The 27,246-nt window shown below is 33.4% G+C and overlaps 1 protein-coding gene across 1 annotated transcript in view; it reads left to right on the forward strand.

The window, feature by feature from the left end:
* The window catches only part of LOC136025398 (uncharacterized), a 300,981-nt gene that overhangs the window by 40,627 nt on the left and 233,108 nt on the right, over positions 1 to 27,246 (forward strand). The window lies entirely within an intron of this gene.

A 27,246-nucleotide genomic window follows, 5' to 3' on the forward strand; every position in this document is an offset into this window, starting at 1 on the left:
TGCGCTCTTAGGTAACCGTGTCCGAGTTATTAAATATTACAACTATTTAATTGTTCCTTGTTCCAACTTCTTTTATACACTTCGTGAATAGTTTGTCTGGCTTTAAATGTAATAATTTGTCGGACAAATGTATTATGTTGTTACGATCTCCAATTTATTCATACTTAACGTCTACCTAGAAAGAATAAGTAATATTCTATCGTAATGAAACGCTCAAAAATTAAGTAATAATCTTTTACCTATAAGTCAGATCAAAATATAATATATATATACAATTTTTTTTTCATTTATAAAATAATATCAAAATGTTTTCGCAGAAATCTTTTTGTCTTCTCTAGATTATTGTATGTATTTGCAGACAGAAACAATTTCTCCTTTATTTTAAAATTTTCATCGGTGTTTTGCTGGAGCAGCTCCGGATGTTTCAGCAGGTTAATCATCTAGAAAAGGAACATATATTGAGTCTCACTAGCTCAAAGTCGATACAAATCTCAATATACATTTATAGATAGTCTCGTTAGTTAAACGAGCAATATTGAATTTACACTCAGTGTCTTGACATATGTCTAATATATAACAGCATTAATTAACTATAAAACCTTAGTAATTATATGTTTGGCACAATAAGACCAACCGACCCAGGGGGAACCTTTGTATTTAGGTAATTTACCTGCTCTTCATATTTGCGTATCCAAAGATTTTTATAACATATAATTTTGAGATTTGTTGAACACATTTTTCCAAAACTTGTACTTTATATTGGATTTAATTTGTGATTATCTAATACGATTTAAAAATAAATTACATACAAAATACATTTCCCTGCTATTTTATAAAATAGTCTGTAACAGTAATCAACAATCAATTCTAGTACTTCCACAGTATATCTCTATTTGTTTGTCATATCATTTTTTACTATATCATGGATGTCAAAATTGGAAAAACTCATTTTTATTACGGGATTCATTCATTCACCTGTATGTTCAGTACTAATGAGTTTCACTAAATTAACACAAGTTAACAAGCCGCAATAAATTCCATAATGTCAGCATTGTTAGTGGGGGAATAACAATTAACTGTTCATTCTCAAAACAAACTGTATGAACAATTTTTAAAAATTTCATCAGTAAATAATTAACATTTTAATACTTTACACATTTCACTAAATTAACACAAGTTAACAAGCCGTAAAAAATTCCATAATGTCAGAATTGTTAGTGGGGGAATAACAATTAACTGTTCATTCTCAAAACAAACTGTATGAACAATTTTTTAAAACTTAATCAGTAAATAATTAACTTTTTAATACTTAATTTCGGTAAATTCATTGTTTACAAAAATCTTCCTCTATATAATTGCCAAATGAAATAAAATAGTGGGGAACTAAAAAAAAAAAAAAAAAAAAAAAAATACAGGAAAGTACAAAAGTTATAAATTAAATGGCAATGTTAACAAAGATTTATCTCATTTTTTTAATTATTAATTATTAGCAAATTTAAATTACATACAACAAATCTAAATTAAATAATCAAACAAACATAAATAACATACATATGTAAGGTGAAATGTGTACCACTATTAGATTTGAATAGCACAATAGTCACAGACAAAAATTATTAAAGCAGCAATACACCTAGACATTGGTTTTGATAAATTTAGTATTTTTTTTTTAAACTAGAAAATTTAGGTATAAAATATTATAATATGAATACAGCGTGTGTAATTTCTTAATTTACTTATAATATTATTCAATCAAAATTAACAAATCTCATTCACTTTTACGAATAAATAATTCTGTAACTTTGGAATTAATTGTTTTATTCAGGGCTCCTAAGGAGAAACAATAAATAGCTATTGACATACCTATTGCAGTTTAGAAATTTTGAAGTATTGGATAAATCAAATTAGAACAATTATTTTCCGTTAGATAATTTATCCACACATCTATATTATATCCGTTTCATTCCTTTCGCTGGATTTTCCAATAACTGGCATTAAATATTTTTCGCTATATATTTATAAGTCGCAAGAGACTTCTTCAGTAAAAATATGTTAATAATTGGCAATTATTCCTCCTCAGAATGTTTTTAAGTCATGTTGATTTTCAGTACTGGCTGACTGCGTTGGCTTTGCAACTTGATGCCTTTAACGAGTTCGAGCTCGAGATGCCGTTTTATGTCTGATTTCAAAGACAAACCTCCAACACAGGATCAAGCTTATTTGAATTAATTTTCTTTTAAAACATCAATTAAACACTTTTTAATAATCATTACTATAGAAATGTCCATTGAGAATTAACTTTAAATTTATCAAATAAAATTAATCATGAATGCACTCACCCATTCTGCCTTGTGCGCCCTCTGCCGAATCATCGACCTGATGTTTAATTTCTTTAAAACTTTCCTCCGATACTCAGCAAAACCTCTCCGGAGCCACTCCTCTTCATTCAATTTCAATGCTGTAAAATGAATTAAGTTGTTATTTATGTACTAAATGAATGATCTTTTTTTAATTATTAAGAAAATACAAATAGATAAGAGAAGTCATCTAAAAATTTAAATAGGAATTAGCATTTTCATTACACTGAAAATCAGTTTAGGGAGGTCTAAAAGCAAATAAAATTTAACTATTCTGTCCTGTATCATTAGCGTCCATCCCATCTCTAAACTGAGGGGAGTATTGGCAACCTCAGCTGAATACTGAGTGATTTTATGTCACTTTTTTTATCAAATAGAAGAGAGTATTATTATGGATCTTTTAGAGACATAATCTGTTTTAGAACTCGTTCATTGCTAAAGTATACATATCATTAAATTATTAGACTTCAATTAAAATGTTTTTTATTTTATTATTTGTTTTTGTAAATTGTTCCAAAACTTTCGATTTATTACACTTATAGATTGTAAAAAAATGCAAACAATATATTTATTTCCTGACCATTATTTGTAAATCAACAGGTATTTTATTTTATGTTTAAAATTTTATATTAAAATATATAATTTTTTTAATTCTTTATCGGAACTTCTATTTTATTACCATGAATACATTTAATATAATTAGAAGGGGTCATACAAGAAGAAAATCGATGACAATAGAAAGAGTCGCTTCCGGGATCAAGAGAACTATTAGAGACATAGCTAAACTAGCACAAATTACTACCCCCCAGATTTGTGGTAATACATTTTTAAAGTCATATGTTGTTCTATAAACAAGTGAGTGTGCATTATAAAAGCATTTTGGTCGTAATGATACCTTATAACAATACAATAAGAAATAAACATTTTTTTCCCAAAATGTCATCAAATAAATGAGGAATTTATTTAAATGTTAACTTTATTTCAGTAGTAAACACACTCACTTATTTAGAGGCAACTATTTCAAATAAAAATAATTTAGATACAAATGTAAAGAAGAAGAATGTGCTTGTAATTAGGATAAGCAAATGATCTATGTACTTACATTCTTCGCTGTCATTAATTGAGCTGCACACATTGTGTGCAGAACGAACAGCGTCCTCTTTCTGGAGGAACATCCTCCAGCTTTCGCTGTCTTGCTTCATCTGGGCATAAATTTTGGTCATTTTCAAATGCCCCTCTAATACCTCTTTATTATTTTTTTTTGGAGATAAATTTTCACAGCTCCAACCTAAAAATAAAAACTACAAATAAGTTTATTCATATATATATATATATATATATATATATATATATATATATATATATATATATATATATATATATATATATATATATATATATATATATATACATTTGAAAAGAAAGGTTGGATACAATAATTTTTACTGGATATCAATATTAAATCTCGATAACTTTCATAATTATATAACAACCATTAAATTTTTATTTTAATATCAATTTAAAAAATCAGAATTGAGAATAACAAGTTTTAACATGTTTATATGAAACCATAAACATACATTTAGATAATATAGTTTCAAGAATTTACTGTTACATTTGTACGCGTTTAACAATACAAAATTCTATTACATAAATAACATTAGATACTGTATTTGATCACTTGCAAAAAATAATTGGAAACATAGTCAAAATTCGAATTGAAATATAAGTATTACGACATCACTTTTTTAAAATGCAAACAAATTTATTTACTACACATAAAATTTATGTTAAAAAAAAATTTTTTGGAAAGAATAAATCATTCTTGACTATATTTAAAGGAATAATAATTATTTGCATTAACAAACCCTTGAATGGCAACAATTGTCTAAAAGAGGAAATCAACATCTATAATTCGGCCTGTCCGAGAACGTTAATAAATCCCGGTCTTGTCCCACATTTGCTTCTAAACTCAAGCAATGAATTATTGTTGTTGCGGATCATTGAAAAACATAAATTCAATAACATATAACAATGGTTATTTCTACAATGAGGGGACAACCCATATTTGTATTCATTGCCGAGATTCTATTCCAAAACCTTTTTAGCGTCTATATTCATTATTATGATACATAATTTTTGAGGGTATTTATATTATACAGCGCCGACATACCATTCTTCATCCAATTAGAACCTGTTTCTCTCATGCTCAATCCTAATTGAATATATTAAATTGAACGATTTTTCCTTTCACACTTTATAAACAAACTTGGGAAATAGACTGGGTCTGAATCATTAATGTACTACGTAAAATTAATGTGCATATTAACAATAATGAATTGTTCTGTAACTTCACACAGTCCGAATACCGTACCCCTCCCCCCATTCTAATTTGCAAATATCTAGCCAAAATTATATATCTCCAATTAAGTCTGTTACTTTTCTTTGTCTGATTTTTCGCTTACTAATAGAAACTAATTCATAGAAATAAATTTATATAAAGAAAGAAAATATAACCCTTCGAAACTTGTCACAGGAATTTATTTTAATAATTGTCGTACATTCGTTTATTAATATTATTTTATCTGCATTTTAACTTCGTTAAAAACTATGCAAAGTCAAATAAATATAAATACTAATAATTAAAAATATTTACATTTTAATCATATGTCAATTTATTGAAATAACTTCATTAGATAGATTGCTTAATTTTCTTTATTTTTCTACAGTCAATTATATCTTTTACTACACTCTATAATTTTTTCAGATATGACTACTTAGGCACCAATTGCCATAAAAAAAATAAAACCTATTTATTGCAAACTGTGTTTTTATATGTTTTTCACTATTTTGATTTAATTTATCAAATTTTGTACTAACTTAATAAAATTTGCCTCAGACTACTGACAATTTATTTCAGTCGATACTTACTCTAATTTTCATAGTGACATCGTTCTTTGCCAATGCCTCTAGTTCATTCATTACTTCATTTGCATCGTCCATTTTTACAAATTTCATTACTTTTTCGTATAGGTGATGACAAAATTCCATTTTGTTCATCTAGAATATATAATTAGCATAGATTAAAAAGTAAGCTTTGTAAATTCACAAGATTTATAATTAAAAATACTGTAACCAGAATTGATGAATATTAATTCATATCATATATTAAAATAAAAACACTCGGATAATTATATTATGAACTAATATGATTGAACAAGTATAAATATTAACGGAAAGATATTTAATACTAATTAGAGCACTGAGTGTGTTATTTCAGGTACAGTTAACATAGCTCCTAATGGGTACCGTGATGAATAATTAACGGGGAGGGGCAGAAGCTGTCTGATTATTTACTACCAACCACAGTTTTGACTCTCAGCCACTCTTTTCTTTCTCATCGTCCATAGTCTACTTATAATATTCAATGCAATCAATTTTTTACATACTAACATCACATTCTGTCCATTTTTGGAATTTGACAATCTTAAACATTAACAAACAATACGATAAGTTACAGCGACCTTATATTATTAGAGAGGGATATTGGATATGTAGCGCCAAAGCTTCTTGCGTTTTCAAATACACAATACAATTGCCCGATTAATAACCTATTTAAGTCATTTCCATATCATGTTTCATTTTTATTAAAACTAAAATTGAATCGCTAAATAAATCTCTAGTTTCTTTTTTTTAAGTGATAATGTTTGGCTGAAATACTGAAACAATACGAAGGTAATATGTTAACAGACCTATTCAACATGTTTACAATATCATCTTGAAAACAAATAGTTTATTCATTCCCAAATCTATTGCAAAATTATTTTAAGTGAAGCAAATGTTTTCTAGAATAAAAAGATTGGCCCATTTGAAACATTATACAAAATTATTGGAAATTATCGATTACATATTTTCAAATTATAAATTTCAATTCTATAATGAAAAGAGAAAAGACCAGTACAACAGCACACACACACACAAAAAAATAATAATAAAAAAAAATCAAAGGAGAAAAAGAAGACTATTTTCCTACATTAGTGATTAATATAGATCAGGACTTGAATGAGGCCTTAACCCTACTCATCCATACAATCACACAGGTCAAACAGCATAGCCATATACAATCCACCATAAAGAATAATCCACGGACAGGCAGTCTTGTCGTCAGTAAGTGGTAGTCGTAATTTACCAAACATAAAAAAGAGAAGATACAAATAATTCAGAGGCAACAACCAAACACAAGGGCTCATTAGGAGAATATACACTTGCCTATAGGGTTTCGGCACTTTATATCAAATTAGATATGAAATTCAACCACTTAATAAATCTATATTATTTTTTGGGTTGTTATAATGTTTGAGTGAGTAACTTAATCATTATGAAGGTGATATGCTACCAAATCAGAATATTATAATTAAAATTAGAACTTGCTAATTAATGATTCATCCTTTTGCAAGTCAATAATAAAATAATTTGGTGAAACGCATTTTATTACAAGAAAAAATAACTACAGATTTGGCATATTGCGTAGGAACATTTTTTTTTTAAATTATATCAATTGGATAGTTCAAAACTAAAATTTGAACTTTCTAAGATAACGCAACACTTAATTCAACATTTTCTTTTGAAAACTAATTAATTTCTTTTCCAATTTCCTACTGCTTGAAGGAGGAATGTTTTCGTAGGGATTAATAATATGTATTAATAATTACGCTAATTCATATCATTATTGAATTAAATTTTTCTGAATATGTATTTAACTTTTTAAATAGTAATATAATTCTTTTCAAAATTAAATTCTAAACATTCGGAACTACAACATTTTTAGAACAACATTTTAATGTTTGCCTTTTTCTCTTCCAATTGCCCAAAACTATTGGCTTGGGACAAGCCAAAATTTCCTCATCAACTATACTTCTTTGGCCAGATGGTAGTATATCGTCCATTACTAATAGGTTCATATCGTCGCTGGAAGTATCCTATAAATCATAATAAACTGATTTGCTATTTTAAGGTTACGACAATTGTTCTAGAAAATGCTTAATCATGCCTTTTGTCCTATAGGAATTCTTCTAAGGGGGAAAGGGTCTCCAGTTATTTTTTTTGAGTTAATAAATTTCAATTTTATAAAATTATTCTCAATTAGAATGTGATACCCATTCTTGTAGCTCGCAAAATCATGGGATACTATAGGTTTTGGATTTGGGAGTTACTATACTCGTATTATTAAATTAAAGAATTATACTTTTCCGACATAATATTAACCATTCTACAAATAGAACCATTAAATGTTAAATAAACTGGGTCAAAGTCCCGACCCCATTCCAAAAAGTGACGTTATTAAACAATTTTTACTTAATCAAACAGTTCGTGGTAACGAACTGTAGCTGTCGGATTTTGCATGCAGTCCAGCTATACCTTTCACACAACTCCCCTAAAGTGTAATATATAACTTATTTTTTATTTTCTTTGTATTCGCGCATTGCGTCTTTCTTCCAAATTTACCTGTTAATTGATTCAACCGTGATGAAACAAAGATTAAACATTATTTACGTGTCTCAAAATTTATTGACAATATATAAAATGATCAACATATATATTATATTATTTGTTTTTAAACATAATTCAATAATACATATGATTTTTAGGACAAAATAAAACATTGAACGACCAATCGTATGATTTGAGGCCAAGAATAAACCAACGTATTATTACATTTTACTTGGGGTATCTTAAATAAATAGAAAATATAAACACTGCTAAATCAGTTCATAACCTGAATCCATTTGATATAAGTATATTAGGTGTTAAATATCATTTCCTATTCATTAAAGACAAATTTATCTTATTTTATTTAGGGAGGAGAACGGGTTTGTCCAGTTAGATAATGTACAACTGTAATATTATGAAGAAAATTTCTAGATATTTACGTATGAGACCAAAAGCAACCCAGAATTCGAATCTGCGAAGAACAGGTTTCTCTCTCTATACTAGGTACAGTTCAATTGTCTGAGGGACATGAACTATGAGGTAGGTATATTTATATTAAATAGTTAATGCGTAAAGTTAGTATTTTGATTATTTTTTTTGGTAGTTTCCATTACTTCTTACAACAATTTATATTTCCATCATATTTCATTATATTTCTTTGTGATTTACCTTTACTCACTTTTACAATGTGTTTGGTGCAATGCGTATCAGCCGCTAAATACATTGAAAATACATTACTATTAAATTTACGATAGCCATTTTTCTTTTAATTTTCCCCCGAAAAGCACTATCTAAAACTATCAGCGTCTATTCTTGAAATGAGTTGGATATGGCTGAGGGCGAAGATTTTTTCTTTCATTCAATTGAGAATTGCTCAATTTCTGCATTACATTTACATACAAGTTTCTACCTCTTTCGCTTTCTGTTACTATGCCTTTCAAAATTAATTTATATTTTCATCATATTTTTATATATATTTTCCCCATTATTATTTCTTCACTTCTTGAATGTGTTTCGTGTAATAAGTCTATGACACTCAATAAATTGAAAATACATTACCATTGAATTGAAGGTAGCCATTTTTTTTTTTACCCAAAGAGCAATATCTTTACTAAGTAACGTCTAGTCTTGAAATGAGTTGGATATGGCCGAGGGCAAAGATATTTCCTTTCGTTCATTCATTCAATTGAAAATTGTTCAATTTATGCACTACGATTACATATAACAAATTTCTACCTCAAACGCGTTCTGTTACTATGCATTGCAAAATTAATTCTGCAAATACTACGCACTTCATTTACGTGAAAGAATCTTAGAGAAGTATCCTGTGGGAAAATGAAATTTTCCTCGGAGTGGGAGATGGGTTTAACAACATTATTTAAAAAACGATCAATTGTTTCATAAAAATATAGTATTTTCTTAACTTTACTTAAGGAGTAACATTAAAACTTAATTCAAACATTTAATAATACGTATTAAAAGGGCTGCCTCTCATCAATAGCTCGCTTATACGCTATTTTTTTTTTTCTTATTTAAATATAGCCATTTTAGTATTGGAATAGGTCAATTAGTTATATTTAGGACTTGATAATCTTTCTTCAAAATGCAAAATCATACGTCAGGTCCTGCAGGAATTCGACTTAGGGATTGTGTTTACGTGGGGGGATCTTTCTATGGGGGAATTTTGTACGAGGGAAGAGAATTTCCTTAAAAGGGGGGAGGCGTGTTTTCTTGCAATATTTTTTTTTTTTTTAAGTGAGAAAAATTTTTTTTAGCTGAAAGTCATGGGCAGTATTGAAACTTAGATGAATATAAAAGATTACGTATAAAAGGGGCTTTGTCTCCTCCAAACTACCTTGCTGTTTGCGCTAAAGTATTTTTTTGTGGTTTAGACTAGTTTTTCTGCGTCCTTTGTGATTCAAGGATCATTCTTAAACATTTGGTACAAAATTCAAGCTTTAGTGTAAAGAGAGGAATATTTACGAAGGGGGCTAACCGCGTCATATACGTAAATACACATATAGAAGTTTGTTACATAAGTTAATTCGTAATTTACGTATAATTATTACTAACAATTAATAATTAATTGTTCAGGAATTAATTATTGTGGAGAGACAAAATAAAACATGCATTAATTCAAAAACGTTCAGAAATTTAATAAAAAAAAAATTAAACGGAAAATAAGGAGCGACATTAAAACTTAAAGTGAACAAAATTATTCCGTAAATGAAAGAGGTTGTCCCCTGCGCAACTCCTCACTCTTTACACTACAGTTTTTTTTTGGATTTAAAAAGTACAGCTGAAAAATAATAACATGCATTGCTTCGAAAACGTTCAGAAATTAAATAAAAAAAACAGTTTTTTAAAATGCAAGTAAGGAGCGACAGTAAAACTTAAAACGAACAGAAATTACTTCGTATATGAAAGTGGCTGCTTCCTCGTCAACGCCCCGCTCTTTACGCTAAAGTTTGAATCTTTCTCTCAATTCTTCTTTTTAAAACAGTAAAAAATTTTAGCGTAAAGAGCGGGGCGTTGATGAGGTAGCAGCCTCTTTCATATACGAAGTAATTTCTGTTCGTTTTAAGTTTTACTGTCGCTCCTTACTTGCATTTTAAAAAACTTGTTTTTTTTATTTAATGAAATATACGGAGTGATTTCTGTTCGTTCATGTTTTAATGTCGCTCCTTACTTTCAGTAAAAAAAATTGTTTATTTAAATTTTATGTTTAGAGAAGATGATGAGAAGAACAAAAATTCCTTATACTAGACTTATTTATGCCTTGTATATTACCTTGTCAAACAGTTTCTGGTGAAGAACTATAGTAAAGAACGACCCAGCTCAATAGTAGCCAAATCTCTCAAAAACAGAATTTTGATACCAATGTCTAAATCAAAAGAATTTTATTTTAATGCTGATTTTAAATATATAAGTTTCATCATGTTTAGTCTTACCCATCAAAAGTTACGAGCCTGAGAAAATTTCCCTAATTTTAGAAAATAGGGGGAAACATCCCCTAAAAGCCATAGAATTTTAACAAAAATCACATCAACAGATTCAGGGCATCAGAGAACTCTACTTCAGAAGTTTCCAGCTCCTATCCACCAAAATATGGAATTTTAATTCAAAAAATGTGGGAAAATGTGTCATATATGTAATAAAAATATACGAATACAGAGGTTGGTTACTTGAGCTAACTCGTAAGTTACGCATACCTTTTGCTAATGAAAACCTATGTAAAAAAAATTTTTAGTTGCCTTTTTAACTAAACAAAACATTAGAGGGCAACTAGGCCTCCTCCCCCGCTACTTTTTCCTCAAAATCACTTAAGTAGATCATTCATTCAGGTCTCCAAATTTGAATATTTCGTGTCGGCTCTATCGGAAAATACTAATAATTATCCAAATCATTTATAACGATAGAAAAAAAAAAATCAAGAATAATTCCATAGACAGAGGTTGGAATTATTAAATAATAATTTCATTGGCATAGAGAGTTGGATTGAACTCAATTTAAGATAATTAACTGTTATCAAATACATTAAATATCACTTTATCTAAGTGCCATGACCTCTGTCCGCCTGATGTCAGATAAACCTAATGAGCCGGAACTGAAAAGTTCAAGAAGATTTGCTTCAACTGTTACATTGAAAAAAAAAAAAAAAAAAAAAAAAAAAAAAAAAAAAAAAAAAAAAAAAAAAACAAGAGCAATAAACTATGTGTAATGGGTTTACTGTGTTTAAATTTGGTTTGTTTTTATTGATGTCTTTTAGTTTTAATTCTGATGATGAACACTGTTCATCTCAAATTCGTTTCGTTTTAATTATTCATCTACGGACAGCTTAAATAAAAACAGACAGACAGACTAGACATATCACAGAGACCAGACAGACAGTCAAGTTCAAGAAAAAGAACATACTAGTGTAAGGGCTCAATTGACAATTATTGCAATTCTTAGCAGGAAAAGTGAAGAGGATAGGACTGTCCCTTTGCTTTTGTACATGGAAAGTTTTTTAGAGGTGAGGGCTAAGGTAAAGAAATTAATACATGCATCACAAAAATCAACGAATTGGCGGAGAAGTATGCAGAAAATGGAAGTGGATATTCACTTACTGGGATCCAGAGTCTCGACATTCATGTTGCGAAATTTGACGGAGATTTTCTCCTTTCTGTCAGCCAGAAGCAATCTCCAGTCCCGCAAGCTCTTCCTAGCAAAAGAGCAGTTTTACAGATGCAGTTTGACCAAGGATTGTAATGTTTCAAACGGTCAATCTTGGCAGTGAGATATCAAGTTTTAACAGACAATTCTAGTTGGTCTAATTTATTAGAGCTAAATAGGAATTGACTAGAAGGAATTCATGGAGAATCGGTATTTTTCTAACCATTACATTCGACTGCTTTTAGAGGAAATGGCCAATCAAAATCAACGATATCTCAAAATGAGAGCAGGAAAATGCCTCCAACTCAGTAAGAATATGTGTATTATATTATATTGAACTAGAGAAATCAATTTGAACAATTCGTGCCCCTTCCAATTTTAATGTAAAATTCTATGCCTATTTATTGCGCGAAGAGTTGGAGGATACCGTTTACGCTCATTTTCAGCTTATCGTAAATCTAAGCTAGGAAAAATTTGCACGACGTGATTCTATTGCCCATATTGCCCGTCACCATCAAATACTGAGAATAAATTAAAAAAACCATATCGAAACTTGCCCTCCTCACGGCTTATAAACAGTGTCTATGCCAAAGGACGAAAAAGAAGTAGTCGAATCTAAAGATTTCTATAATAAAGTGCTCTTTCAATATAGGATTTTCGCAGATTTTGAGTCAATAAACAAAAAAGTTGATGAACCAATTCGAAAAGAAATTCAAAAACACATGAGGTTCCACTACCAAGACTGACCAACGGGAAGTGGAAAATCCCCGTCAAATTTTGCAACATGAATGTCGAGACTCTGGATCCCAGTAAGTGAATATGTGCTTCAGCCTTTATCGGTTGTATATCGCATGAATTGCCGGTTGAGCCCCTACGCTATTAAGTTTTTCTTCTTGAATTTGTCTGTCTGTATGTTTGTCTGTTTCCCTGGTCTGTCTTTTCTGTCTGTCTCTCTGTCAGTATTTCTGTATTTCTTGTCAATACGCATGGTCTGTATGACTAGTATGTCAGTCTGGTCTGTCGACCTGCCTGTCGGTCTACCTTTATCTCTTTCTTTCTTTCTTTCTCTCTCTCTGCCCCTTTCTCTCTGGCTTGTATGTCTGGTCTCTAACTCTTGTCTGTATGTCTGTTCTGTCAGTCTCTCTGTCTGTATGGTCTGCCTGGTCTGACTAGTCTGTTCAGTCTATCTGTCTAGTCTGTCTGGTCTACCTGGTTGGTCTAGTCTGTTCAGTCTATCTGTCTGATCTATCCGTGTGGTCTTTATGGTTGGTCTATCTGTTTTTATGTCTGTCTGTCTGGTCTTTTCGTCTGTCTCTCTGGTCTTTTCTCTGTCTTGTCTGTCTGGTCTATCTTTCTGTCTGTATGTCTCCCTGTGTATCCGTCTGTCTGTCTTTCCGGTCTGTCTAGTCCTTCTGGTCTGTTTGTTCTGTCTGGTCTGTCTGTATGTCGGGTCTATATATTTGTCTTTCTATATGGTCTCTCTGTCTGTCTGTCTTAAATTAGGAATACTCGAATAAGAAATGAAAATTAAGAGTAATATGGAGGAAAAGGGGTAGAAAATGGAGGATTATTTATTTTAGGCTTAATTATGCCTCCTATTTATTCATGCCATATTTGAATCTAGGAAAAACCTAGAACTATTCTTAGAAGGTTTTTTTCTAGCATAGAAAGAATTAAAATTCATAAATTTACAAGCCTATTCTAAATTGCGTAATAACCAACAGGTTCGTACATACCTACCCCTGCGATATTGGAATGTTGTGTCACTAGGACCTGGGAGACCGTTCATTGCACAATGGGGTTGGGGAGAGAGTGGGATTTGAAAAGCTTTTCATCGCTGCATAAATTATTACGACCTATAATACTGCTGGCTTAACTCTGACTGATCTTGCAATGATACGATTGACCAATATTTGAATTTAAAATAACGAATACCCCGCAGCATAAAATAATGACATATGAAATCGGTGGAAAAAACACATATGTCCTGTTATTACCGACACAACTACTATCAATCACATGACATTATGACTAAATAACTATTAACCGCCAAATAATACAACTATGAGAGCCACAATATTAATCACCTGACACAGATGATCGGAAGCTACTAGCTGAAATTCCCCCGAATTGACCAGCATACCAATTTAAAATAACGGATAAATCGAAGTATTAAGTATGACAAGCGACGATGGTAAAAAAAAATATACCATTCTTCTACTATCATTATTCTACAATCAATCATCTGCAATTTGTGATTAAATAAGTTATTAAGTAGCTATGATCAAGATTGCGACAGCTGAAATGTCAATCACCTTACATAGGTGATGAAATACTGACTAAAAGTTGTCTTTAGGAGAGAAGAAGATAAGCAGAGAACCCATTCACACTGAAACAGCTCTCTTGCGCTATTTTTATATATTTGATTCGAAATTCTTCTTTTCAAGAAAAAATATCCAGGGTAATATAATTTTGTTAAGCAATGGATAGTACCGAAAAGGAATATGAGCATCAAACTACCAATATAAGAGTTTATTCACCTAATATAAGTTTATTACCTATAAGTTTATATTATATAGTTTATTACCTATTATAAGTTTACCTATTATAAGTTTATTACCCATTATAAGTTTATTGCCAAATAAGAGTTTATTACCTAATATAAGAGTTTTTTTCAGATGAGTATTATGCTTGGTCTTTGTTGATAATATTTTTGATGATGTCCGAAAATAAATGGTACTTTTAGAAGGTGGCAAACATCGTTGTTTTCCAATGGGACTTAAAATTGAAAGTGTTCTATTATTCTTAAGAATATTAACGAAATTAGGAACTACTGAGAGACGAGGGGGAAGGTAAATCCCCCCGAGAGGTTTGAACCTGGAAAATTCCCCTGGTATAAAACTCCCCCTTCAAGCAAAATTGAGCACATTTAAATTATTTTAGTTATATTCTATAATATAGGCAGATTGTTTGGTAGGGAATAGCCTAGAGTATTTGTTTTGAATTCGCATATATATATATACATATATATATATATATATATATATATATATATATATATATATATGTATATATATATATATAATTCGTCCGTACTTTGAAAGAACAAATAACAATACCATTGTAAGATACAAGCTAAAGGAGTTAATATTAAAATATTAAATTAGTGATGTATGCAGAATAATTAACCAAGAATTAATGTCCATAGACAAAACAGGACAAAACTAAGGAGTAAGAGTCGCCACTTCATTTGGTCTTCATTTGGGGCTGACCAGAGGCCTCACTATCCAAAATGCTGGGAAAGGTGAGGATTTTTAAGAAGGGCTGGATGTTTTATCGAATATTTTGGTGACATTAATATTAAAATAACTTCATTTTTTGTTCATTGCAAACTTGGATTGATCTTTTTCTTTGATTAAATAAAAAAAAAGTATTTTTAGATGAAAGTAAGGAGCAACAATAAAACTGAAAACGAACAGAAATTAATTCGTATATGGAAAAGGCTGCTTCCTCATCACCGCCCTGCTGTCTGATTTTAAGTTTGACACTTTCTCTCAAATCTTCTTTTTAAAACAGTAAAAAACCTTAGCGTAAAGAACGGGGAAGCGAAAAAGCCTAGTTGCCCTCCTGTTTTTGGTTACTTAAAAAAGTAACGAGAACTTTTATGTTTTTACAAATGTTTTTATTCGTAAAAAATACAAATTAGATAACAAATACAAATACTTACATTACATTAATAATTAGATAGCAAATACAAATACTTAGAAATTAGCTTACGTAACAAACTTTTGTATTCTCGTGTTTTTATTACATATATGAGGGGGTTCACCCCCTCGTCAGTACCTTGCTCTTTACACTAAAGCTTAAATTGTGTCCCAATTCATTAAGAATTACCTCTGAATAAGCCGTAGAACTATTAGTTGAAATTACTTAAAATTCTTTTGCATGAAGAGCGAGATATTAGGAGGGGGTTAGCTCCTCATATGAGTAATAATTTTTGTTCGCTTTAAGTTTTGATGCAGCTCCTTACTTCCAGTTGAAAATGTTTTTGATATTTATTTTTTCATTGTTTTTTCTCATATAATGTTGGAAAATCGTGTTCTCCCTTCATAGAAATTTCGTTCCCCCCCAAGACAGATTCCTCGACGAAAAGTTCCCCCAACATATGCCCCTCTTTTCAACCGTTCCCCATGCCAAAAATCCCCCTGAAAACGTCTGTACATTTTCCAATAACCTTTACTATATGTAAGCACTGGTGAAAGTTTGTAACTTGTAGCCCCTCCCACAGGGACTGTGGGAGAGTAGGTCGTCCCCTAAGACACAGCTATAAGGTTTTTCAACTACGCTGAATAAAATGGCTATCTCAGAATTTTAATCCGTGGGAGGGGGCCTAGGTGCCCTTCAAATTTTTCTGTCATTTAAAATGGGACTAGAACGATTCATTTCCGTAAGAGAGCCCTCTCACAGCATTCTGGGATAACTGGGTCATTCACCACTGGGAAAACAAATAAACACGAATCCGTGATCTACCTTCTCGCAAAAAAAAAAAAAAAAAAATACAAAATTCAAAATTTTTGGAGATAAGGAATTGAAACTTTTGAAGTAGGGTTCTCTGATATGCTGAATCTGATGGTGTGTTTTTCGATAAGCTTCTATGACTCCTAAGGGTTGTTTTCTCCTATTTTATAAAATGAGGCTAATTTTCCCAGGCTCGTAACTTTTGATGGGTAAAACCCCAACGTAATGAAACTTATATATTCAAAATCAGCCTTAAAATGCAATTCTTTTCATGTAGCTATTGCTATCAAAATTGTATTTTTAGAGTTTTGGTAACTGTTCAGCCGGGTCGCTCCTCACCACACTTCGTTATCACGAAGTGTTTGATTTTACGGCGTATGTCCATCAATACAATGCACCCTCCCCACAAAAAAGTCTGTAAAGTATAGAGTTTTTAACTACTGTCTTATCAACGAATTAGCAGATGAAATTGGAGGGGGCATGAATTTGTTCTGAATAGGGCAAAATCGTAGCTTGGTGTCATAAAATGGTAGAAAATGCTACCACCCAATGGAAAAATGTTTTTGGTTATCTTTAAAATGGCTCTAGAGTTGTTATTTTTCCACAAAATGTGTAATTCCACGTTTTTGCAGTAAAATTTTCTTACTCAGGACTGAGCATTGACTATCGCATTGGAGTGTGTGTAACATCACAGTATGGCCTCAGTATGGTTTTTAACTAATATACTGTATCCAATCGTATAACTTTCATTAAGATTACTTGCAATTTTTAGACGTTAGACTCATATGATGAAGATCAGGCCAATATTTGCAGGCTTCATTCGTTTGATCTATAACATTACCCTTTGATGTTTAGGAAAGCTAATCTATTTAATTTTTATTCTAAATTTATTTTCATCTCCTTCTTTCTTTGCACGAGGGAATGTTTCGCTTTTAATAATTCAATTGTATGTCTTCCCCTATCTGTTTTCATCATGTAAATGTGTTTCATCAAACAGATCGTGGCAACGAACTGTAATGAGGAACGACCCAGCTTAACATTAAAAAAAACTCTAAAAAACGGAATTTTCGTAACAATAATTACATCAAAAGAATTGGATTTCAATACTGATTTCAAATCGTAAAGTTTAGCCTTATCCTTCAAAAGTTATGAGCATGAGAAAATTTGCTATATTTTAAAAAATAGGGAGAACCAAACCTTAAAAGTAATAAAATCTTAACAAAAATTACACCATCAGATTCAGCGTATCAGACAATACTAGAGTAGAAGTTGCAAACTCCTATCTACAAAAATGTGGAATTATACTTTTTTTTTGCCACAAGGCAGATCACAGATGCGTGTTTATTTGTTTTTTCCCCCAGGGTGATCGTATCAACCCAGTGTTCCTAGAATGTCAGGGCACATTATAACAGAAATCAAAAGTTTAAGCTCCCTTTTTAAGTGACTAAAAATTGGAGGTTACCTAGACTCCCTCCCACACTTATTTTTTCCCCAAGACACCGGACCAAAATTCTCAAATAGCTGTTTTATTCAACATGGTAAAAAAAAATGTAATACTTATGTCCTTGGGGCTGACTTACTCCCCCAAAGTCCCCGTTGGAGGGACCACAAGTTACAAACGTTCACCAGTGATTACATATAGTAATGGTTATAGGGAAGTGTACAGACACTCTCAGAAGTACTTTCTGGTTGGGGAAAAGGGGCTGAGAGGAGGATGGTATGAGGGGATCATTCTTTGGAGGAATTTCTATGTGAGAAGAAAATTTTTATGAAGGGGGCGCAGGATATTTTAGCATTTTCTTAAAAACAATGATAAATGAATATTAAAAACTTTTTATTCAACTGAAAGTAAGGAGCAGCATTAAAGCTTAAAACGAACAGATATTATAACGCATGTGAGGGGTTCACCTCCTCCTAATACCTCGCTCTTTACGCTTGAGTAATTTTACTCTAGAAAGAAATTTTACGCTAGAGTAAAGTTTCTTGGTGTTTTAAAAGTAGAGGTGATAGAAAGTCAAACTTTAGCGTTAAGATTGGGGCGTTGAGCAGGAAACAGCCCCTTACATATATGGAGCAATTTCTGTTCATTTTAAGCTTTAGTATTCTCTCCTTACTTTCAGTTAAAAATCCCTGTTTTTCTTAATTTAATTTTACACTGAAGGCCTTTCAAGTAATCAATGTATGTTATACATTGCCATTATGTAAGAAAATATATAATTTTTTTTCTAAGAAGGGTAGTCATTTCTTTTTTTTGCTTATTTTTCTTCGATGATTGTCAGTTGGTTGAATACTCAAAGTGATTAAATTTTGATTCAACGTGATTGAACATGATTAAGTGATTGTCGGTTGTAACTATTCAACGCAATTGGCCCTTTTCAGCCCAAATTGTTGTTTTGCACCAACAAGCATCAGAAATTGCCAGTTTTCTGTAGTTTAACCTGTATAGTGATTGAAAGTAGATCCCTGAAAGTCTCAAATTAACGTCTCAAATCAAATACCCTGACCAAACCTTCTAGGACATTAGTTAGATTTAATCACCCGACAATCACCGAACAAGAAACAGCAAAAAAAAGAGCCATTACTATTGTTCTGTGAAAAAAAGCAAGAGAACACGAAGAAGAGAAAGAAGACGAACATAATGGCTTAACCCTGGCAAACGAAACCCGAAGGTCCATTACATGCATTGAGTAAGATTGTAGGATGTCGTCAAAGTAATTCATTCGTTTAAGTGCTTGGTCCCTTTCCCTGTAATTATGCAAATCTTTTATGCTACCATCGTTTGAACTCTAACTTTAAACGTAAATAATTCGTCTTTGAGAGTCTCTTTAAAACTCTCTCTTTAAGAAATTTCTCTTCAAGACTTTTGATTAATATTGCTCTTCATTTACATTTTTTTTTTACCAGAAACTCTTCCATTGCTTTTACTATTTTTCACTTCTAAATCTATTCGTTACGGAAGGTTAGAACATTCATAGGTTTGACAAATTTTTCAATTCAAGCATTGTATATAGTCTCTAGTGCAGTGGTTCCCAACCGGTGGTACGCGTACCCCAGGGGGTACGCGAAACCCTCGCAGGGGGTACGCGAAGGTCCCAAAATTAATTTAGTCTACATCTTTAAAACTTGTTTCTGACTCAGTTCCAACATTTCCCTCAAAATCAGATAAAACTCAAAATCATTTTCAAAACTTTCGCTTTCAGTAACCCGCTAATTTTTCTCCATAGCCGTAAGGTCTCGATTTAAACTTAGCGGGTTCAGTATCTTGTCATCTGTTGAAACACGAAGTTTGTGAATTATGGTTGCAAACAAAGATGGATAGATTCCTGATCAGGAATAACATGAAGCCGAATGATGGTACCCAAAACTCTGAACCTGCACCTAAGAAGAAGAAATATGACGAATCATCGGTCGAAGTGCGTCGATATTTGTCAGAATACGTAGGGCTCGGATTTAGTGTGACAAAGTCTGATCCAGTGAATGCACAGTGCGTTCTTTGTGGTCAAGTCTTGGCCAACAGTTCCATGAAACCTGCGCATATGAACCGGCATCTCAGTACTGTACACCCTTCTCATGTCGGTAAGCCCATAGAGTTTTTCAAGGGTAAACAAGAAGCATTCGCTAGTAACTGTTTGGAAATTGCAAAAGTGGCATCAGTTTCTTCAAAGGCTGTCCGGGCTTCGTATGCTGTTTCATATTTAGTTACGAAACAGAAAAAACCGCACACCATCGCCGAATGTTTGATATTACCAGCACTAGTGAAAGTCAGTGAAATAATGTTTGACACGAAAACTGCTACTGCCCTTCAGTCTATCCCTGTGTCGAACAATACCATTTCAAGAAGGATAGAAGACATTGCAAGCGATATTGTCATGCAGGTTATTGAGCAAATAAAGTTGATGAAGAGAAAATATTCTGTTTTGTCAAAACCTACAGTCAAGAACAACAGGAGAAGAACTATTCAAGGTGATTGACAAATTCTTCGCAGAAGGAGGCGTCTTGTGGGACTGGTGTCTATCAGTTTGCAGTAATGGAGCTGCCGCCCTAACAGGGAAGAATAATGGGCTCATGGCCTGGATAAGGAAGAAAAATCCAGAGGTGAAGTGGTTGCACTGCAACATTGTGGGACTGGTGTCTATCAGTTTGCAGTAATGGAGCTGCCGCCCTAACAGGGAAGAATAATGGGCTCATGGCCTGGATAAGGAAGAAAAATCCAAAGGTGAAGTGGTTGCACTGCAACATTCACTGGCAAGCACTTGCATCGAAAAGGATGAATTCACATCTGCACGAGACCCTCAACGAGGCTGTAAAAGTGATCAACTTCATCAAAGCCCGACCACTGAACTCAAGAATGTTCAAGCTGCTGTGCCAAGAGATGGGTTCAGAACATCAACATTTACTTCTGCACACAGAAGATCGCTGGTTGTCTCGTGGGAAGATTTTAAACAGACTTTTCGAGCTTCGACAAGAAGTTCATATGTTTCTTCTGGAGCAAAAATCTGCATTCAGTTCACTTTTTGAAAACCAGGACTTGGTCTGCAGGTTCAAAGAAACAGCGTTAGTGTCTTCCCGACCCTTGACAAGTTTGCGGACGATAGTGAAATTGATAACCTCAACACAATCTGTGATTGTATTCGGGAGTATCTGACAAAGTTGCGAGATGAACTTGTGTCATATTTCCCATCGATTATGAACCAAGATATAACGCAGGATTGGATCCAAAATCCATTTGTTGAAGACGTGACCTCAAGCTCCGGTCTTAGTGACAAGCTTACAGAGAATCTGATCGAACTTGCCAGTGATTGCGCCTTAGAACTGAAATTCCAAAATGTAACTGTTTCCCAGTTTTGGCTGGAGGTAAAAGGAGAATACAAGGAACTAAGTGAAATCGCCATGTCTGCTTTGTTACCATTCGGATCCACTTACCTTTGTGAAGTGTCATTTTCGGCAATGTCATTGATCAAAACCAAACACAGAAACAGACTGAGTGTACAAAATGACCTTATAATTGCCGTTAGTGACATCGAGCCAAGATTTGATAATATTTTAGCAAAAAAGCAGCCTCAAGTTTCTCATTGATTTTGTACGTACATTTAAGCACCGTCATATTGGACAGTAAATCTCGTGTTTTTGAAAATCTGATTTTAGTTAAGAAAAAAGTAAAACAACGATTCTCAAGAAAGGGGTACGCAAACTTTTTGGGCCTTGACTAGGGGTACGCGGACCGGAAAAGGTTGGGAACCACTGCTCTAGTGGAACACAAGTGATAATTTTGATGACCGTTCAAAGGAGCTGCTCGACCATTAATATTTATGATTATGGGACACAAATTCTGTTTTTTAAGATGTCTGCAAGGCAAGATTGCACGCAGGAATTCTCCCTTTTTAAATAGCGAATAAACCGACGCATGAAATTATGAAATCTGGAACTGGAGGAAACAATCAATATTTCCCCATAGCTACTGTCTGACAGCACGACTTTGGCTCCATAGCACTTTCGCCGTTTGTTTTACCCGTTCAGTACTTTTGAGCCGAAATGATTGTTGTAAATTAACAACTCTCAGACATTGCCCGTTTTCTGCGGTGCCACCTGTATAGCTGCTCAAATTATGTCCCTGAAAGTTTAATAATATTCCAGGAAATTAGTTATATTCAATCATCCGACAATCACAAAATTTTGCAAAAATAGCAAAAAAGACTAGTCTCATCAGTTTTCTATTCTTCATTTCTAGTCGTCTCAGGAAAAAAAATATCTTCTATATTTTCCGAATAATACCTTGACCCTGGGAAAGAAATCCCGGTAATTTGTCACAAACATTGATTCCAATTGTAGGATTTCGTCAAATTAATTCATTTGTTTAAGTACTTGCTTCCTTTTCCTGCTATTACGAAAATCTTTTATGTTACCATACTTTGAACTATAACTTTAAGCGTAAATAATTTCTGTCTAAGAATTTGAGCCTCTCTTTAATGCTATCCTTTTAAGACTTTTGGTTAACATTAGCAATGTTTTCTCCATACTTTCATTAATTTTTTACCTGAACTTGTTCAATTGTATTTACTATTATTTAAGGTTAGATTTATTCGTTACAAATGCCTAGATAATTCATAGATTAGACAAATCTTATAATTTAAGCATTGCATTGAGTGTCCAGTGAAAAACATGTAGCAGTGGACCAAAACTATTGAAGTGCAGCTTTTTGATCACTTAAGATGATCAACAGTTTGTCGAAACAGTTTCGACAAACTGTTTCTTTGAACCTTTTTAAGCCAGAACTCCAATTTCTTGATGAAAGCACACATCTTCGAATTCAGGGAGAGTTCATCCGTCCGTTAACCTTGCATTGACAGATTCATGTCATTCATTTTGTCGAAAATATCCGCAAGATAGGCCAGCCTGCAGACCCAGTCCTGGTTTTCAAAAAGTGAACTGAATGCAGATTTTTGCTCCAGAAGAAACATATGAACTTCTTGTCGAAGCTCGAAAAGTCTGTTTAAAATCTTCCCACGAGACAACCAGCGATCTTCTGTATGCAGAAGTAAATGTTGATGTTCTGAACCCATCTCTTGGCACAGCAGCTTGAACATTCTTGAGTTCAGTGGTCGGGCTTTGATGAAGTTGATCACTTTTACAGCCTCGTTGAGGGTCTCGTGCAGATGTGCGTTCATCCTTTTCGATCCAAGTGCTTGCCAGTGAATGTTGCAGTGCAACCACTTCACCTCTGGATTTTTCTTCCTTATCCAGGCCATGAGCCCATTATTCTTCCCTGTTAGGGCGGCAGCTCCATTACTGCAAACTGATAGACACCAGTCGCACAAGACGCCTCCTTCTGCGAAAAATTTGTCAATCACCTTGAATAGTTCTTCTCCTGTTGTTCTTGACTGTAGGTTTTGACAAAACAGAATATTTTCTCTTCGTCAACTTTATTTGCTCAATAACCTGCATGACAATATCGCTTGCAATGTCTTCTATCCTTCTTGAAATGGTATTGTTCGACACAGGTATAGACTGAAGGGCAGTAGCAGTTTTCGTGTCAAACATTATTTCACTGACTTTCACTAGTGCTGGTAATATCAGACATTCGGCGATGGTGTGCGGTTTTTTCTGTTTCGCAACTAAATATGAAACAGCATACGAAGCCCGGAGAGCCTTTGCAGAAACTGATGCCACTTTTGCAATTTCCAAACAGTTACTAGAGAATGCTTCTTGTTTAACGCTTGAAAAACTCTATGGGCTTACCGACATGAGATGGGTGTACAGTACTGAGATGCCGGTTCATATGCGCAGGTTTCATTGAACTGTTGGCCAAGACTTGACCACAAAGAACGCACTGTGCATTCACTGGATCAGACTTTGTCGCACTAAATCCGAGCCCTAGGTATTCTGACAAATATCGACGCACTTTGACCGATGATTCGTCATATTTCTTCTTCTTAGGTGCAGGTTCAGAGTTTTGGGTACCATAATTCGGCTTCTTGTTATTCCTGATCAGGAATCTATCCATCTTTGTTTGCAACCACAATTCACGAACTTCGTGTTTCAACAGATGACAAGATACTGAACCCGCTAAGTTTAAATCGAGACCTTACGGCTATGGAGAAAAATTAGCGGGTTACTGAAAGCGAAAGTTTTGAAAATGAGTCTGAAATTACGTACAAACGGTTATGTTATCTGATTTTGAGGGAAATGTTGGAACTGAGTCAGAAACAAGTTTTAAGATGTAGACTAAATTAATTTTGGGACCTTCGCGTACCCCCTGGGGTACGCGTACCACCGGTTGGGAACCACTGACTTAAGGGGGCCACAGACCATATTTATTGGAGTGAAGCTTCTCGATCGCTTAAGGGAGCTGCAGACCATAATTATTAGAGTGAATATTTCCCGATCGCTTAAGGGAGCTGTAAACCATAATTATTGAAGAGCAGCTTTCCCATCACTTAAGGGGGCCGCAGACCATATTTATTGGAAAGAGGCTTCCCGATCGCTTAAGGGAGCTGCAGACCATAATTATTGGAGTGAAGCTTTCCGATTGCTTAAGGGTGCTACAGACCATAATTATTGGAGTGAAGCTTCCTTATCACTTAAAGCGGCCGCAGACCATATTTATTGGAGTAAAGCTTCCTGATCGCTTAAGTGAGCTGCAGACCATAATTATTGTAGTGGAGCTCCCCGATCGCTTAAGGGAGCTTTACAGCATAATTATTGAAGAGGAGCTTTCCAATCACTTAAGGGGGCCGCAGACCATATTTATTGGAGTGAAGCTTCCCGATCACTTGAAGGAGCTGCGGACCATAATTATTGGAGTGAAGCCTTCTGATCGCTTAAGGGTGCCGCAGACAATATTTATTGGAGTAAAGCTTCCCGATCGCTTAAGGGAGATGCAAACCATAATTATTGGAGTAAAGCTTCCCGATCGCTTAAGGGAGCTTTACACCATAATTATTGAAGAGCAGCTTTCCAATCACTTAAGGGTGCTTCATACCATAATTATTAGAGTGAATAATTAGAATTATTACCTAATTATTAGAGCTTTCCGATCGTTTAAGAGAGCTGCTGACCATAATTATTGGAGTGAAGCTTTTCCATCGCTTAAGGGTGCTGTAGACCATAATTATTGGAGTGAAGCTTTCTGATCGCTTAAGGGTGCCGCAGACAATATTAAAGTTTCCCGATCGTTTAAGGGAGATGCAGACCATAATTATTGAAGTGTAGCTTTCCGATCACTTAAAGGGGCCGCAGACCATATTTATTGGAGTAAAGCTTCCCGATCGCTTAAGGGAGCTGTAGACCATAATTATTGGAGTGAGGCTTCCCGATCACTTAAGGGTGCTTCAGATTATAATTATTAGAGTGAAGCTTTCCGATCGTTTAAGGGAGCTGCTGATCATAATTATTGGAGTGAAGCTTTTCCATCGCTTAAGGGTGCTGTAGACCATAATTATTGGAGTGAAGCTTTCTGATCGCTTAAGGGGGCTTCAGACCAGTTATTGGAGTGCAGCTTTCTGATCGCTTAAGGGGACTGCAGACCATAATTATTGGACTAGTGCTTTCTGATTGCTTAAGGGGCCTCCAGGGCAATAATTATTGAAGTGCAGCTTTCCGATCGCTTAAGGGGGCCACAGACCATAATTATTGGAGTGAAGCTTTCCGATCGCTTAAGGGGGCTGCAGACCAGTTATTGGATTGCAGCTTTACGATTGCTTAAGGGAAATGCAGACCATAATTCTTGGACTGCAGCTTTCTGATCGCTTAAGGGGCCTGCAGGACCATAATTATTTGGAGTAATGGGAAACAAATTCTATTTTTTTTAAGATGACCTTCTTATCAACAAGGCCAGATCGTGTACAGAAATTCTCTAAGGGTAAGGGGTAGTAAAATATCACTTAAAAGTTTTCAGGGTACTTTTCTGGCCCTCATTAGGGGCTGGTAAATAATAAACTTCAGGTTTTCATTTAGTTTTTGACTGAACAACTTTAATTTTTCAGTCATTTTAGCTGTTATGATGATTTCCTTTTTTTTCGTTACAACAAAGACTAACAAAAATCAGGTCTCAAAATAAAAATAATAATTTAAATCGCAAACGACGTTCTTGCTATTAGAAAGCATAAAGGGTGTTAGGTGAACCCATTTTTTTGTGGTAGTTTCTATTCGTGCTAAGTCTGACTTGCTATTCTTTTGAATTTTTTGTTTGTATTGTATCATTAGCTTATTGATAGTGAGTTTTGCTGGTTTCACTCTTGAATCATTATTTTACTTTCTTTTAAACTTATAATTTGTAGAAAACCTTTATTTAATTTATCAGGAGTGGTGCTCTAACATTACCTAAATTCAAGAGCCATAAGCCATTAGTAAGCTACATAATTATCGTTCCCATAGCCACCGCATCTAGAATAGGTGATTACGGGAACTTTGGAGGAGGCTCATTATATTGAAGATCATAAGTTCTAGTGACTTAAAAGGAGCCGCAGGTCAGCCATCCCCATTTTAAACACCTTTTAAACCCTAAATCCAAAGACACCTGATAAAAAACCTTCGGATAGTTTTTTTTTGTTCAAAATAACTGGAAGGTCAAAAAATTAAACCACTGGGGATGAAAAAACCCCAACAGTCAACAGAGAAAAAGTTTTAAATTATGTAATGTGCCGATTATTGGCATGTAGGATATATTAAGCTGAAGATCAGATACTGAGCGTATCCGAAAAAACTAAAGGTATTAAAGTGTGACTAAGAAAATCAAACAGTTCGTGGTAACGAACTGTAGTAAGGAGCGACCCAGCTCAATAGAATAAAGTCTTAAAAATAGAATTTTGATACCAATAGCTACATCAAATAATTGTATTTCAATGCTGTTTTAAACATATAGATTCCATATAAATTGCCTTATTTCAGAAAATAGGGGAAAACACCCCCTAAAAGTCACAAATTCCTTAGGGAAATCACACTATCAGATTCATCTGAAAATCACATTATCAGAGAATCCTATTGTAGAAGTTTCAAGTTCCTATCTACAAAAATGTAAAATTATGTATTTTTTTTCCAGAAGGCAGATCACGGATGCATGCTTGTATATTTGTCTGTTTGTTTTTTTTGCAGGGGTAATCGTATTGACCCAGTGGTCCTAGAATACTATGAGAAGGCTCATTCTAAGGGAAATGAAAAGTTTTAGGGCCCTTTTTAAGTGAGGAAAAAAATTGGAGGTTACCTAGGCTCCCTCCGACGGTAATTTCTT

The sequence above is a fragment of the Artemia franciscana genome, chromosome 3 (genome assembly GCF_032884065.1).
Source record: "Artemia franciscana chromosome 3, ASM3288406v1, whole genome shotgun sequence".
NCBI lineage: Eukaryota > Metazoa > Arthropoda > Branchiopoda > Anostraca > Artemiidae > Artemia > Artemia franciscana.